Here is a 13467-nt window from a genome sequence, read left to right as displayed (position 1 = left end):
GGATGGCCCAAGTGCTTGGGCCCTGCACCCCATGGGAGACCAGGAAAAGCACCTGGCTCCTGGCTTCGGATCAGCCGCGGTGGCCATTGGAGGGTGAACCAACGGCAAAAGAAGGCCTTTCTCTCTGTCTCTCTCACTGTCCACTCTGCCTGTCAAAAACAAAACAAGATATCCACATCGTAATCCCTAGCACCATTTATTTTATCTCGCATGGCTGACTAGGTTGAGGTCTGGGGCTGTGGGGGTGAGCCCTAGATGTCACAGGTCCTTGTGAGAGGGATGCGGGCAGAGGTGTGGCTCACAGAAGCAGCACAGCCACAGAGGCCACACCGGGTGCCGTGGCCGCGTGCCCAGACGCCTGGGTCCCCCGAGACAGGCGGAGGCGGGAGGCGTCTTCCCCTGGGGCCTCGACCCCGTGACCTCAGGGTTCGGCCTCCAGGACCGTGGGAAGGTAAACTGAGTCTCGTCGGTGGGTGTTTGCTACGGCGCCCGTTAGGGCTGAACCGCGTGCCTGGAGCTCCTGTGTGTTCCTGACCCCCAGCACCCACGGATTTGGCTGTGTGTCGAGGTGCCGCCCTTAAGTCAGGGACTCCGTTAAAGTGAGGCCGGCAGGGTCGGCCCCAGCCCAGCCTGACCACAAGAGAAGGACACGGGGGGGGGGCGCCCACGAGGACATGGAGGAGGCGACGGACGCGCCCGCCTCGCCCCTCACCCTGCAGCCCCCGCTCTCCCAGGGAACGGATTCTGCCGGGTTGGTGGCGTTTTGTGATGGCGACGCTGGCAAACAAAGACAGCAGCATCCTTAGCGAGCTGGCGCCCGGCCTCTGCGTGCGGCGCCCTGCGCCCGTTCAGCCCCCTTCGGTTCTTGAGAGGGTGCCCACCCTCTGCTCAGCCTCTGATCCCCGGCACCACCCAGGGGTGCCACCAGCCCCTCCCCGGGCAGGCAGACGTCGCTGGAAGCCGGCTTTGTGAGGTGTTCCCTCCTTCAAGGCTGTCTCTGCCTGTGCCCGGGGAGCGCGGAGAAGCCAGAGCCGGCCCGGGCTCCTGTCCTTATGCTGGAGCCACCCCAGGACACGCTTCGTGGGGGGACGGGGCCAGCGCTCCCGACATGAGAGGCCCCGAGCCCCCAGGGCGGGGGGAACTGGCACAGAAGTCCATTCCGCCTCAGCAGGTGCACCTGTCCCCAGCGTCCGAGCCGGTTCCTGCCGGCACACTGGGAGCCTGCCCGATGCTGCCGACGGGTCTTGTCTGCTTTTACCACCGTTTTGAAGAAACTCACGCTCTGTCTTGACCAATCACTGCTGACTTTCAAGATATAGGGGGTCACCACGAGGGACGCGGCCACTCTGGAAGCCGGGAGAGGCAGGAGAGGGGGCCTCGCCCGGAGCCTCCCGGGGTGGGGGTGGGGGTCCGGATCCTGACCGCCCCAGCGGCCGGAGAACCAACGTTGCCGGACACCGTTAAGGAAGCCAACCCTGCGTGCTGGCAGGCGGAGCCGGAAGCGCATGCGGCCGCCCTCGCTGACCGCGGACAGCGCTGGGCACTGCTAGGACGCGCGCAGCACCACGGACGGCGCTGCCGGCCAGGACCCGCCACCCCGCGTGGGGCGTCTCCGGCCGAGCCGCGCGCTCGCGGTGCGGATCAGAGGGCGACACGGGGCTGGGGACCGGATCCCGGCGCGGACGCGACCCGGCTGCCGCGTCCGCCCGCTTTGAGCGCCCTCCGTAGCGCCCCCCCCCACTCCGCCGCGGTCCCCGTCCCCAGACCGGCGCGCGCGCGAGCGAGCTGGAATCTCTCTTCAACAAAGGGTCAAGGATTAGGCCCCATCGAGTTTCCATCCTGTTTGCCTTTGATTTTTTGAAGAAGCCTTTCATTCTCACTATTAGGCGTCCGGGGGCAGACAGCCGTGCGTAATCTGCATTTCAAAACGGCCGCACCGCCAGGGTTTGTTTTCTCCCCCTCTCCTGCCTCCTTGTTCTCCCTCGGACGGACGCGGGTAATCCACCGCCGTCTTTTATTTGTTTTCTTCAAGGTCCCCTGTGCTGAAGCCCGCATTGTTCCCGGACAGTCACTTCCTTCTTTGTCCGTCTTACACAGCCCCCAGCTCCCGGACAGCTGCCCCTTCCCAGCGACCCCCGAAGGCTCCGAGTGGCCGCTGCGCCCGGCGCCCGGGTCGCCCCCAGCCCTGCCTTGGTTCGACCTTGGCCAATCTCGCGTCCAGCCGTGGGCTCCGTCGCCGCCCCCAGCGCTGCGGGCCGTGTGCGGGACCGCTTCGAGGCGCCACCCGCCTGGGTCTTCTCTCCCTCTGCCTTCTCTCTGCCTCTCTCCCCCGGCGGCGCCACCCTCCAGCTGTGCCCCTTGCAAAGACCTCGCTGCTTCCGTGTGTCATTGTGGGGCTGGAGCAGCTCTGCTTGTTTCGGGCTCACAGCTGGACTGAGACGACCATCAGTGGTCCCCGTGTACTTCCTGTCCCCCCAGCACCGGCCTCCCCGACCTGGCTCATCCTTGTCACCGAGAGCCCGTGCGTGGTTCAGGCCAGGGCTCCAGGTCATCCGCAGCGGCTGGCCCGGCAGCTCCACTGCCCCAGGTGCCTGCCCGGGCTCCCCGCCTGGCCGCTGGCAAGCTCAGGTCTCCGTGCCTCTCCCCGTGTGTTTCATGGTCAGTGCTGCCCGTCCAGACTTCGCCCACGGCCTCTCACGGGTGGGCAGCTCGTTCCTTCCGTGAGCGCTGGGTGACAGCCAGGACGGCAGGCTCTGCAGTGAGATACACACAGTGTGGGCTTTACCCTTCTGACCACGTGGAAGCGCACAGCGCAGTGGCGGGGGGGGGGCGTTCACAGCCACCACCACCCCCCATCTCAGAACTCTCTCGTCTGCCCAAGCAGCCACGGCTGTCAGACCCGGGTGCCCCTCCACCTGCTCCGGGGAAGTGGGACTGTGTCCGTCATCTGGGGCGGACACTAAGCCCCCTCGTGGATCCGGTCAGGAAATCTAAACCCCAGGCGTGCCCTGCCGCAGGTACAGACCGGAGCCCCTGAGGCTCACGCGCCGTCCCCGGGACCCGGTGCCAACTTCAGCACCTTTCTGGAGCCGCGTGCGGTGAGACAGGAGCGTGGGTCCCCCTTCCATCGAATGTCCTGGAATGTGAAACTGATCAATAAAAAGTGGGGGAAACCCCTGCCCGTCAAGGTGATAAAAGCGGAGGACCCCGGCGTCCCCCCAGGGGCGAGCGAGTGGGGCGGAGGGAACCCCGGCCGCGCGTGTTGGACGGCGCGTCCTTAGGATGCTCTGTCCTGGTTAGGGAGCCCAGCACATCAAACGCTGCTCTCTGCTTGGCCGCCGAGCTGCCTGGCATAGCGGTCTCTTTTGATACAATGTAGCCGTAAATGTTTGGTAAACACTCTCCCCCCCCCCCATCTCTCTCTCTGTGGTCTGACAGGCTTTCAACAGCCCCATACATCAGAATAGAGGGAAGGGAGGGAAACGGAGGAAAAAATAATAAAAACCAACTGCTTTGTTTCCTCTCGCATAACGTGCGCCTGTCCTAGCCCGAATTCGCCGCACTGGCTTCGGGAGAGCCGCCAGCTCCCGGCCCTGCCGGCGGGCGGTGCTGCCCGGGGCTCTCCAGGACCTGAAGGTGGCTCCGGGGTGAGGGTGAGGGTGGGGGTCGAGGGAACAGGGCCCCACTGTGGCGCACAGGCAGGTGCGGCGTGGACCCCGCAGAGCTGGGTGAGTCTGCCCGCGCCAGCGCCAAGCGGTGCGTGGCTGGGGCAGGGAGCCTCGGGTGACCCGGTGTTGGTGCAGAGGCCTCGGGCCGGCGTCGCCCTGGTACGGCCACTCCGGCGTGTCGTGTCTGGCTACTCGGTTTCGATGCTGGAGTCGCCTGTGTGTTGTCCGGGACACAGCTGAGTCCGGTGTCCGGTTGCCCCAGTCCCAGCTACTCTGGCGTCTGCCTGTTCCGGTTACTGTGCTGTCTAGGACCAAGTTAGTCTCCTGTCCCGGCAACCCCGGGGGCCGGCCGCAGGGGTTAAAGTGGGGGGTGCCCCTGCCCACTGCATCCTACTTGCTGAGGTCCAATAATTATTTTGAAACAACCTTCTTTTCTCAAAGAGCTTTCGCAGAATGAGGATGTCCCAAGGCCCCGGGGGGCTTGGACAGAGGCCAATAGCCTCTGACCTGACACCGCCTGGTGGAGGGCGGGGCTGGGGCTCCCAGTCGTCCCCCTGGGGCTCTTCCCAGCTCCTGGGACATCGCCGCCCCCCGGGGAACTACACTGACAGCACGCAGCCCGGCCGGCTTCTGCAGGGACAGCCACAAACAAGGCCGGCGCCGGGGTGGGGGCCACGGGCGCTGGCGGGGACTCCACCATCCCACAGGGAGCCAGCTGCAGTCCCAGACCCTCTGCTCTCCACCCGGCGTCCAGGAGGCAGCAGCGATGGGGCCCCTGCCCCTCGCGTGGGAGACCCGGGGGGAGCCCTGGCTCGCGGCGTGGGCCCGGCCCGGCCCGGCTGTGCCGGCTACGGCAGGCATTTGGGGAACGAGCGAGTAGCTGAATGATGTCTCTCTCTGTTGCTCTGCCTTTCAAGTAGATGGAAATAAATAAATAAACATTAAAAAAAAAAAAAAAACTTTCCTTTGTGAAAAATCGCACAGCCCATTGTGGCTTCGCACACCCCTGCCCGGCTGGGAGCGCCCGCCGCTCGTGTCCTTTGTCGTCGTGAAGGAGGTGTTAATATTCTGCCGGCAACCAAAGGTTCCGGAAGCAGTGGGGGAAGCCACCTTTCTGAACACAGACGCGGCGAGACCTGCAGGACTCCCAGCAGGCCCCCCCCCCCCCGAGTTGCTGTGGGCCCATGGGCCTGTGGGTCCCGGGGCGGCCACGGTCCCCGCGCTGCTGTGAGGCCCGGGAATTCTGCAGGGTGGGCTGAATGCCAAGTCCCCCCGCCCCCGGGAGCCCCCGACCAGCCAGGGAGATTTCTACCTAAGTATCAGGCCAGAGGCGGCGGCGGGAAGGCAGCCGGCGCGGGCGGGGGACGGCCGAGCCCTCCACGGACTCCGGTCCTCGTCCCCGGCCGGGGGCGGGGTCCAGAGGAAGCGGTCACACCCGGCTCTGGTCGCACAGGGCCCTCACACGGAGACGCACCCTGGAGGGCAGGTTGTTAGAATCCGCAGTGACCTTGACGCGGCCACGGCCGTGGCTGAGAGACGCGCTCCGGGCAGGCGGAAGGCGGGAGTCGGGTGAGCTGTGTCCCCCCCACCACCATGTGTTCCGAGCCCCCCCCCCCCAGGAATGGAGCTTCAGAGGGGGTTGTCCCGGGACAGGGCGGCCAGTGACAGGCACACCCCTGTGAAGGTGGGAGGGAGGCAGCACCCAGGGCGGAGGCAGGTCGGGGCAGCGCGTCTGGCCCGGGGGAGCCGCCCTGCGCACGCCCTTGTCCCAGACTGGACACTGCGGCCTGCAGGCCTGGGCACGGCGGAGCAGCCGAGGTTACCGGGTGTCAGGACTCGCCACAGCCGGGAGCGGACTCTCTGGGTCAGCACTGTCCCCTGCGGCCGGTTCGCTCCCTGGATGGGGCCGTCCTGGGCACCCAGGCTGTGGAGTAGCTGCTGGCCAGAGGCACCCCTAGCACTGCCCAGTGTCCCCTGGGGGGCGGAATCGCCCTAGTGGAGACTCCGTGGGGCCAGGGGCTTCCCTGGAGCCCACAGTCATCTGGCCCGCCCAGGTCCTGAGGGGCTGCCCCTGGAGCAGGGAGAGGCCGGCCCCGAGCCGTGGCCCCCGGAGAGCACCTCCTGTCCCTTCGGGGCTTGGCCGCGCCGTTGCTGTGAGCAGGGAACAAGCCCGACCCCGGGTCACTCAGCACAGCCTGGGACCGGAGAGCCCAGTGCAGGGGCCGCGCCGGGCACTGCAGGGGGGGCAGCGGCGTCGCTGGCCCCCAGTCGGGACAACCACAGACGCCCCCGGGTGTGGCCCCGTGGCCCCTGGGGGGGCGAGCACCCCACGAGACCCCTGCCTGAGTGATCGTGGGGGGAGCCCTGACCTTCGGCAGGTGGCGTTCACAGGGTCTCGCGGAAGCACACAGGGTGTCTGTGGGGGGCGGGTGTCACAGGGCAGCGGGCTAAGCCCCTGCTCCAGGGTGTCTGTGGGGGGCGGGTGTCGCGGGCTGAGCCCCTGCTCCAGGGTGTCTGTGGGGGGCGGGTGTCGCGGGCTGAGCCCCTGCTCCAGGGTGTCTGTGGGGGGCGGGTGTCGCGAGCTGAGCCCCTGCTCCAGGGTGTCTGTGGGGGGCGGGTGTCGCGAGCTGAGCCCCTGCTCCAGGGTGTCTGTGGGGGGCGGGTGTTGCAGGGCAGTGGGCTGAGCCCCTGCTCCAGGGTGTCTGTGGGGGGCGGGTGTCGCGGGCTGAGCCCCTGCTCCGTCTCCGGCACCCGGGCTGGGGGGCCTGGCTTGCGCCCTGGCTGCTCTGTCTTCCGATCCCGCTTCCCACTGCTGCACCTGGGAACAGCAGCGACGGCCAAGTCCGCGGGCCCCTGCTGCCCTGTGGGAGACCCGGATGGAGCGCCCGGCTCCTGGGCGTGGCCTGGCCAGCCCCGGCTGGTGTGGGCATTTGGGGAGGGACGCAGCCCGGGGGAAATCTCTCTGTCACTCTGCCTCCCAAGTAAATGGTCTGTGGGAAATGGAACTAAAAGATGCCTACTTTGGTGCAAAAAAAAAAAAAAAAAAAATGAAATCCACGCACAGTCCCACTGGCTCGCGGGCCGCCCTACCCGAGCAGACCTGGTCCTTGGCGGCGACGCCCGCAGCGGCCTGGGGACCCCAGGGGCCATGCTCTGAGGGCGTGGGGTTGGGGCTTCAACACAGGGATCTTCGGGGACAGAGCCCAGCCCCCGTCAGACGCGGCGCCGGGAGGGCCGGGCCGTCCTTCGCCTGTCTCGGCCCTGTTTGTCCACAGTCCCTGTTCTTGTCACTTTCACAGCGTCCCTCGGGACAGGAGGCCCCGGCCACTCCCGGGACGGAGCCCAGGCCCAGAGGCACCGAGGAGCAGGACGGGAGACGGTGGCGGCTCACAAAGGCGGGGAGCGCTGTGAAGATGAAGGGCGCCAACAAAGCCCAGCTCTGGGGGAGAGGCGGCGCCGTCAGGGCAGGTGCTTAAAGGGGCCAACGCAGGCTGTCCGGTCTTTGTAATTAAAAATGTTTATTCACAATGTGGAAAGACAGAGAGAGGAGAGACGGGGAGAGAGAGAGAGAGAGGGAGAGAGAGAGGGAGAGAGAGAGGGAAAGAGAGAGAGGGAGAAAGGGAGAGAGAGAGAGGGAGAGGGAGAATGAGAGAGAGAGGGAGAGAGAGGGAGGGAGAGAGGGAAGGAGAGAGAGAGGGGAAGAGAGAGAGAGAGGGAGGGAGAAAGGGAGAGAGAGGGAGGGAGGGAGAGAGAGGGAGAGAGGGAGAGAGAGAGAGGGAGACAGAGAGGGAGAGATGGAGAGAGAGAGAGGGAGAGAGAGAGGGAGAGGGAGAGAGAGAGGGAAAGAGGGAGGGAGGAAGAAGGAGAGAGAGGGAGAGGGAGAATGAGAGAGAGAGAGAGAGGGAGAGAGGGAGAAAGAGAGGGAGAGAGAGAGAGGGAGAGAGGGAGAGGGAGACAGAGAGGGAGAGATGGAGAGAGAGAGAGGGAGAGAGAGATATATGCAGAATGAGAGAGGGAGGGGGATCCCATGCGCTGGTTCCCTCCCCAGATGCGCACAGCAGCCGGGGCTGAGCCACGCGGGGGGCCAGGAGCCGGGGGCTCCATCCGGGTCTCCGGTGCGGGTGGCGGGCCCTCCAGGCTGTAGCCGCCCCCGCTGCCTCCCAGGGTGCACCTTGGCAGGAGTCTGGGAGCTGGAGCCGGCCGTGCGTCCAGCTGGGACTGACGTGCCAGCATCCCCAGCGGGCCCCCGCACCCTGCACTGCTCACTTTAAACAAGCGGGTCGGGTGGTGCCTGCGTGTCATCAACAACGCTTCCGCGGCATCGATGCTGACAAACGGCGGTGTGAAGCGTGCAGGGCTAGTGGCTCCTCGGCCCTGTTTTCTGCATTATCCTCTTCTCTCAAAAACTCACACCTTAAAATTCGTGTGATTTTTAAAAATGCTTCACGGGCTCCCAGTAGGATGGGCCAGGGAAGCCCCCACGGTGTCGCCCTCCTCCCGAGCGCCCCGGCCCAGGCTGGGAGGAGACCCCAGGCCGGCTGCAGCCCACCCGAGACCGCCCGGGGCAGCACAAACGGGTGTGGGAGAAGGTCACTGCCCAGAGCCCGGGGAGGCGGAGGAAGTGGACTTGCGTCCTGAGGGCGGTGCCTGGCACTGGAGGAGGAGGGGGTGGGGGGAGGAGTGGGGAAGGGGGAGGGGGACGAGGCACCTGGCCGTGAAGGTGCAGCTCAGGACGCCCACCCCTGCGCCCGCGCACAGCGTGGAGGCAGCCGGTGACGGGGCGAGTCCGGGCTCCCAGCTCTGGGCCCCGGCTCGGCTACTGCAGGGAGTGAACCTGCCTCTGTCTGTCCCTCTCTGTCTCCCTTTCAGATCAGTTTAAACTAAGCCAACGAGGTCGTCAATAATAATAACAAAGATCCGGAAGAACACTGTGGAACGCACGCGGCTGTTCCCGGCCCCCGGCGCGCTGCACGGCCGAGGGTCAGGCCTGACCAGCAGGAGCTGCGGCCATCCTGGTCTTGGGTCAGGGAGGGGAGGCCTCTCGAAGCCGCTGGCCCCTGACCTGTCCCTCTGGGCCCTGCAGGTGAGCAGGGTGGGCGGTGGGTGGCCCCACTGTGCTGGGAGGAGGACGGGGGCTGGGGGGGGCCTTCTGTAGCCATGGCAACAGTATCACACCCCAGCCTGGACGGCACCCGCCTGTTTCTGTCGCCCAGGCTGACCCCAAATCTATTTTGAAACTATTTACATTTTCCCCTCCAGGCAAATGATGGGTTTCACGCGGCCGGTTTCTCTGTTGCTGTTTGAGAACCTGCAGAGCTGGGGGGGGGGGGGCTCTGCCTCTTCTGCTCCGGCGTCGCGCGCTACAGACCCCGAGAGGCGGCAGTAGGCGGCACCCCCAGGGCTGCCCACCAGAGCCCTCAGCTCCCTCTGGGGCAGGGTTTTGGGGAGCAGCCGGGCCCCTCCCCCAGGGCACGCAGAGCTGCACAGCCTCTGCGAGGGGCGCCGGGAGGAAGAGGGCCCGCAGGCAGCCGGCGCGCCCCGGAAGTGGACGGTGGAGGGGGAGGCCACCAGCAGCCCTTGGTGCCGGCAGGTGCCGCGCCGCACGTCGCCCGGCCACACCTTCACAGCCACCCACCTTCTCGGTTCCACCCACCTGGAGAGGAAAGACCCAGAATGGCAGCCGCGTCTGTGTGGTTCTCTCCCCCTTCCCTAAACGATACAATGTCTCAGCTGCTCAGACAGTCCATCTGCCCAGCGTGTCTAGGGTCTGGACAGCACCCGGCTGCGTAGACGGGACCCCGGGGGGCCTGGCAGCAGCTCCTGTGGACACCCAGACGCCCCGACGCAGGCAGGAGGTGCGCGCAGAGGGAAGGAAGTCCGGGCGGAGGCGGAGAGCGAGCGTGCGTGGGGACCCGATGTTTTCCAGGGACGGGAATGCCCCGGAGTTAGTGCTATGGCTGGCGGGCTTGGGGAACAATGTCGAATCCACCCGCGGGATTGGGGAGGCGGGGGCTGCCGCCTGGGACCCGAGCGTCCCGCGTTGGAAGTCCTGGATGCCCACGCACCTTGGGACGGCAGCCGACGGTGGCCTGAGCGGGTCGGAGAGGCCCCAGCCGCATCCCTGGCCCTTAGCGTGAGCCCGGCTGTCGCATCACCTGGGGGCACACCGGCAGTGAGTGGGGGTCTGCCGGCCTCTCCCCGTCTCTCTGCCTTTCAGATAAAACGAGTCAACACGTCTTTCTTTTAAAAAATGAGTTCAAGGACCGTTCAGAAGAAAATACAAATAAATAAAGATCACTGAACTGAACATTTAGCTGAATTAGGCTCTGCGAAAGTAAAGCTAATTTTTCTTTAGAAAGAAAGAAACAAATGACTCGCGGTGCACCTGAGGTTCGGCTGTAACTGGTGTCCACTTCCAGGCCGCCAGCCTTGACCAGACGTTCCTGCCGAGGCCTGACGGTGGATGCTTCGGCCTCTGGAAACCGGGCCGTCCGTCCCCGCGGGAACTGTGCAAGGGGCCCCGGACGCCAAATTTCTCACCACTCCTGCACGCCAGATTATTTTTAATTTTCTTCCCCAGTGCCTTCAAGATGTGCAAACTGGGGTGGACACTTGCCGGGGGTGGACGCCTGCACCCACATCTGCACGCCTGGGCTCAGCCCCTGGCCCCAGCTCTGGCCCCGGGAGGCAGCCGCGTCGCCCCCCCGTGGGAGCCCCGGATGGAGCTCTGGGCCCCTGGCTCCAGCCCCGCCCAGCCCTGACCGCTGCGGGCTCTTGGGGCGTGACCAGCAGGGTTCTGCCCCTCTCTGTTCTTTCTCCCATTCTCCCTCTCTGCCGCCTGCTCTCTGTCTCTCAAATAGATAAATGCGATTTTAGCACAACCATAAATAAATAGACATATGGGAAGCTTTGTACAGTGGGCAGAGGTTGGTCCAGCCCTGGCGTGGTGAGGCCCTCGCGCGGGCTTGGACGCCAAGTGTGCGTCCCTGAGAAAAATGAGGCTGGGGGGTGGGGGTGGGGGCTCAGGTCGGGGTGGGCGAGGCTCTGGCTGGGGGGAAACCAGGCAGGGGAGTGAAGGGCGGGCCAGGAGCCCAGGGCGGGCAGAGGGGCCCAGAGGTGGCCTGGGAGGATTCGGGAGCTGGGGGTGGGGGGTGGGGGGGTGTAGAATGTTCCGTGTGAGGAGGCTCAGCGGGCAGGCGTGCGGAGAGCCGGGTTTGTATCGGAGGGAACCCAGCTGGCCAGGGCGCTGGGCGGGAGCCCCGCTGACCACAGACCTTGCTCCAGGGGGCGGGGTGTGGGCATCCGGACGCAGCGGCCGCCCGAAGCCAGAGGAGAGAGGCTTGCAGACGAGGGCTGGACAGACCCGCACGGGGCATCGCACGGGAGGCCAGAGCGGGCGCTGGGGCGCGAGGATCGGACTCTTCCCGGAGCCGCGTGCCCCTGGGCGGCCGCCCACAGCACCCAACCCTCACGAAGACGCAGCACAGGAACCACAGAGCGGACGCCGCCCGGTGCCGGCCACACACGAGCGGACAGTGCAGCCCACCCACCCCGGGCCGCCACGCGGCCAGCAGCAGGAGCGAGGCTCCGACACTCACCACGGGCGCGCGGAGACTTGGCCTGGGGCTCCACCCACAGGACAGGCAGGGGCAGGGGGCTCCATGGAGGCGGGAGGGACTAGGAGAGGGGACTCCTTTTCTGGGTGATGGTTCTGCAACTAGAGGGAGACGACGCTTACACAACGTGTTTGTGCGGAAAACAGCGAGCTGCCCACTTCTAAGTGCGACATTGCAGCTTCGTCCGTTTTGCCTCCATTCGAACCCTGGTGGGCTGCAGGGCGCGGCCCAGCCATGCGTCCCGCAGGCAGCAGCAGGGCGCCGGACAGACAGGATGAGGGCCGCTGGGCTGGGCTGGGCTGGGCTGGGCTGGACAGGGGGTCGCGCTCCCCCCAGGGCCCACAGCCTGGGGCGGCGCGCAGGGACGCTCCCCCTGCGGTTTGGGGCCGATTATGCAAAGAAGCCGAGGTCCTCCCGAGGCTGGCGGAAGGACACGTCCTCGGGGCCAGGGCGCTAAGCCCACCTTCGGCGCTGCCCCCACAGCAGCAGGCCGCGCCGGAAGCCGCAGAGGCCCAGGCGTTCGCGGAGCCGGCCCGGGGTGGGGGTGGGGGGTGCCTGGCCGCTCCTCCCTGCCCGCGAGGTCACCGGAGTTGCGTCTGCTCTCGCCCTCCTCTCCAAGGCGGCTGACCACGGCTTGTCCATGTTTACAACCGGCAGCTCCGAGGTTGTGGGGTGCAGAACCTGCGCTCCTGTCGGAGCCCCCCCCCCAGTCCCCCCCAGGGACGGCCTGCCGTGGCGGGGTCCCCCGTGGCGGGTTAGCGCCTGCGCATGGCGTCAGGCAGCCCCCGAGCCCCATGTATTGACGGGAAATAACGGATAATCCTGGGGCACCACGTCCAGGGTCCACAGACGGCCCCGGCGGAGGCCCAGGGAGCGGGAGCCCGGCCCCCGCCGGCAGAGGGCCCTCTCCCGCCCCCAGCACGCGAGCGAGCCCGCGCGCCCCCGGCCGCGGCTGTCACCTGGCCTTGTCGGGAGGGTGGGAGGGAAGGTGTCCCCCACAGGCTCCCACAGCGGGGGCGACAAAGCCTGCTTGGACAGCCCTGGGCCCCCGCCTCCACAGCCGCCCGGGGTGGGGGTGGGGGCAGACAACAGAGACAGGGACGCCAGAAAACCGGGGCCGACAGCCGGCATTGTGCGCCCAGCGCCCAGCCGCGTGAGAGGCCGCGGCTCTCTGTAGCCGTGTCCATCCGATTTCGGGGGAACCGGAACCCGGGGAAAGCCTCAGCCCGGCCTATTGTGAGCCCCTTCCCTCTGCCCCCCCCCGCGCCCCACCCCCACCCCGCAGCTCCTGGGGAAAGTCCTCCCCCGGCAGGGAGTCTGGAAGCCATCCGGGCGCGAGGAGTGGGCCCTGGCCCCGGGTCGGGTCGGCTTCCGGGGCTGGGGGGGGGGGTGGTGGTCCCCTGTGGCCGCCCCACCCCCCCCAGGCACCTCCCTTCGGCACCTGGGCTTGGAGGAGGCTAACCTGGTGTGCCAGGGGGGCTCCACGGAGCCCAGGGGAGCAGCGCCTTGCGTGAAGCCGGGTGACAAACCCACAGGCGCCCGCGTGTCCCACGGAACCACCTCGTGCTCTCTGGCCTGGGGGTCCCGGGCAGACCCTGAGCGCCGCGGGGCGCCGGCCAGCCCTGCAGGAGCCCGGGGAGGAGCATCGGGTAGGGCGGCTCTGCCCGGGGCCAGGCGGGCACTGCACTACCCACGGCCCTCTGCTCCGGCCACCCCAAGACCGGAGCACATCTCCCTCCCTCCAAACCGGCCAGGAGAGGAGACAGGCCCGAGGTGCGTGCTCAGACCACAGCCAGGGCGCAGGGGACAGAGAGCGAAAACCACTACAGGCACCCGGAACACGCGTCGCTCCGTGCCTGACAACCACACACAGGTCAGACGGCTTACCTCCGGGGCCTCCAGCCCAGCCCAGGCGCTGCCACGCACGCACGGCCCCCGCACTCCTCGGACGCCCTCTGACGCACGGATCCGGGCCACGCCTGCGGGGGTCCCCAGACACGGCACTGTGGGAATCCTGTCCCACCCAGGACTGCTGGGAGGGGACGCGGTGGCCGCGCACGGCTCAATGACAGCCCAGACGGCAGGTGTGTGCCCGGAGCCTCGGGGGCGGGGCTGGAGGTCGCTTGCCGGCTCCTTCTGGGCGGAGGATTAAGAGTGAGCACTGGGGGGGGGGGTCTGTTTGG

General features: G+C 67.1%; 1 long non-coding RNA gene across 1 annotated transcript; it reads left to right on the top strand.

Moving 5' to 3' along the window:
- The first annotated feature begins 4986 nt into the window (after positions 1–4986).
- LOC149121380 (uncharacterized) lies at positions 4987–10546 on the top strand. The gene is made up of 3 exons (XR_016222472.1): positions 4987–5237; positions 6968–7136; positions 8538–10546. It is a non-coding gene; the product is annotated as an uncharacterized LOC149121380 (long non-coding RNA).
- The last annotated feature ends 2921 nt before the right edge of the window (positions 10547–13467 follow it).

Source organism: Oryctolagus cuniculus, chromosome 16 (genome assembly GCF_051225735.1).
Source record: "Oryctolagus cuniculus isolate XC-2025 breed Fujian yellow rabbit chromosome 16, ASM5122573v1, whole genome shotgun sequence".
NCBI lineage: Eukaryota > Metazoa > Chordata > Mammalia > Lagomorpha > Leporidae > Oryctolagus > Oryctolagus cuniculus.
The sequence above is the reverse complement of the archived record's forward strand: the minus strand, read 5'-3'. Positions and strand labels throughout refer to the sequence as shown.